Consider the following 3,101-nt stretch of genomic DNA (forward strand, 5'->3'; position numbering starts at 1 on the left):
TTCTGAACGGCTGTCTCCCACCTCCCCTTCAAGGGTGTCTGCCCGGGAGCTAAGTCCAGAGGGGGAGGCCAGGAGCTGGAGCCCTGGGAGGACCTTGGCCTACAAGAGTCACCACTGGCTGTCCCCTGGCCTCGGCGCTTGACGGGACAGAGAGCTGGGAGACGGCAGCTGGTCAGCAGGGCCCTTGCCCTCAGCCTGCCCCAGGGACCAGGTCTGCACACTTCTCTGTACAGGCTCTGGCCCCTCGGACACCTGCAGCCTTGAAGGGCCCGCAGTTTCTTCAGGGACCCTGGCTGTCAGAAAAGGCAGCTGTGAGCTACCAGGCGGACTGCAGCTCCCTCCCCGCTGCCCCCGTGGTTGGAGTAAAGGGACCATCAGAGAAATGGAGAAGCCACTGGGGTTCTCCAAGGATCAGCCCTTCTGAAGGGGCCAGTCCTAGAAGAAACCCATAATCCCTGGAGTGTGAGAAAGGGCAAACAAAAGGCTGGCCTGGTTTCCTTCCTCCCCAATAGGCACTTCCTCTTGCTCAGTGCAATACCTACCAGTGCTGCTAAAACCAGGGATTTGCCCAGACCTCACAAGGCCCACAGGGCCTCTCCGTGCAACACTCCGTAGCCATGACAGCAGCTCTCTGCTGCGCGCCCCTGCCCAGATGGCAGAAGCCCTCTGTTGCCTTTCCTCCCTCAGAGCAAAGAGGTCCCAGGGGAGCCCGGGCCAAGGGGACCCTAGGATCGAGCCACTCGACCCCAAAGCAGGCACCCCCTCCCAAACCAGCTTTTCTGCAGCCAGCCGCCTGCCGGCACTGTGGCAGACCGCCCTCAGGAGGGGTAGGGAGAGGGCTCCAGCGAGGTTGCCTCCCCCTCCTCAAATCCAGGACTTGAGCTGTGGGCCCCGGATTCCAGAAAGTCGGAAGGGCAGGGGGGTCCTGCCCCCCTGCTTGCTTCCAGCCCCTGGAGGTTGAGGGTGGCCTTTTCTCTCTCAAGTGGCCTCCAGCACCCCACGCGGCCACACCACCTCTGCCTTCCATCTGACCAGTTCCCAGACTCCGGTCAGGACACCGAGACCTGCCGCCCTCAGCACAGCACAAGCTCGGGTGCCCGAGGCCACCCCCACACCCCAGCGTCCACACGTCCAGCCCCCACCTGCTCAGTACTACTCCCGGACGTTTGAATTTATGTAAATATTTATTTTTGTGTGTGAACGATACTACGAATCAGTAGATCTTTTGCAAAATGTTACCCCAGGCAATTTGTGAAAATCTTAATGTTGAAAACTGGCAGAGACAATCGCCGCCTTACTTAAGAGTTCTTGATATCAACTGCTTAACATGTCGTTTCTCCTCCCGGAGGCAGTACCCGGGCCAGGCACTAATGGTTCGCTTCTCTTAAGAGACAGGAGTGAGAAAGATTGGGGAAGGGGCTCCCGCCACCCCCGACACAAGGGATTCAATGTGAAGATCGGTGTAGGCTACAGTGTGGAGCCGTGATTTTGAGTCAGGCTTGTCCTAACTGACCACCTTCAGCAGCCTGAGCGCTGCTGTAAACAGCGTAGGTTCAGTGTGTGTCAGAGGAAATGAGTGCTAGTGGTCGGGGTCCACTGGGGCTTCCAGAGCCCCTCCAGGACAGTGGGCCCGTCACGCTGACCCCACCTCTGGTGGGCTCCTTCCTGGTGAAGCTCTCGTGATGGCAGGATCAGGAGCAAGTTACTGTGTGGAAACAGGATATTCCATTAGCTAGTCCAGTCAGGGAACTTGTTCAGTTTCGTTTTTGTTTTAAAAGACACAGCGTCAGCCCCGTCCCTCTCCTCCTGGCTTGGGAGAGCACCAAAGGCTGGCTCTGCTGAACCTCACTCGCTGCTGTTCCCCCACCCCGGGGACTGCCTGCTCCCCGCCCGGAGCGCCCACAGCCAGTTCTTAAGGAGGGCCTCAGGGCACAGATTGATGATTTGGGATCTTAAGTTTAAAAGGAAACGCTAGAGTAGTACACCAGTTCCAGAGTCTTCGCAGGGGGCTCATCCCACGAGGTTGGAATCAGAGGAGAAGTGGGGACTTGGTCTTAGTGGTGGATCATCTTAGTAGACCAGGAAGAGTATAACCCATCTACAGTTCATTTTGTCGTCACCACTCAGCTTATACCCGAGGACAGTGTTGAGGGGGAGGGGGACCGGCAGGGGGTTAGAAAGGTTTTAGAGGATTTTAAACAGGAGGAACCCAGCCATCCCGATCCCCAAGGGCCACTTTCCACTACAGGGGTGGTTATAGGATTAACTACCAGTTCATTTTCAAAATGCTGCTTTGAACTCAGAGGGTTGATACTTTTAATTTGTAATTTTTTGTAAAACTTTTTACAAGATAGTAAAGTATTTCACCAGAATACCAGTTTCAATCCGTCCATGGTCTGATTTTTATATAATTTAGTGGTGCTTTAGAAACTTTGTTTTTGTTGTTTATGAGCTAAACAGCTCAGTCCTTTTTCGCCTGTATCTACCTAAGACCAATGTGAACCTTTGTATTTTTGCTCCTAATTTTGGACTCAGTGAAAGTGTACTGTTTACATGTACAGATGCCCCAGTCCCTGTGTGTCCTGCAAGACTCGCTCCCGAGGAGGAAGGTGCACCTCACTGAGCTCATCTGCTTAGCAAAGCCACAAAACAAAAACCTCTCACGTTTTACCTACGTTTCCACCTAAAAACAAAAACAAAAACCCTACACCACACAGAACTCAGATTTGCTGAAAAATACTTTTCTAAGCTCAGAAAAATCTCTGTGCGGCAGATGGCCATATGCCTGTGTCATGTGGTCCATTGAAAATCAAGGCTCAGAAGGGAGACTTCTGGTCGGCTGCGGGTGGGTAACCACGTGTGCTTGTGAGGTGGGACAGCAGGACTTGGCCGCAGAGCTGGGGAGGAAAGAGCTCTTCTCCTGGCAGCCTGGGAATGGGGAGGTCATGCTCACTCACAGGACCTTTAGGATCAAGCCACCCAAGGTTCAGGGACAACCCAAGAGGGTTGCCAATCCCTAGACATATTTGGGAAGAGGCCAAGTTCTCTACCTGAGATGAGTTTTAAGACTTTCCGATGCAGATGGTAGAAGCATTTCTTCA

Source organism: Bison bison, unplaced genomic scaffold (genome assembly GCF_000754665.1).
Source record: "Bison bison bison isolate TAMUID 2011002044 unplaced genomic scaffold, Bison_UMD1.0 scf7180017864167, whole genome shotgun sequence".
Taxonomy (NCBI): domain Eukaryota; kingdom Metazoa; phylum Chordata; class Mammalia; order Artiodactyla; family Bovidae; genus Bison; species Bison bison.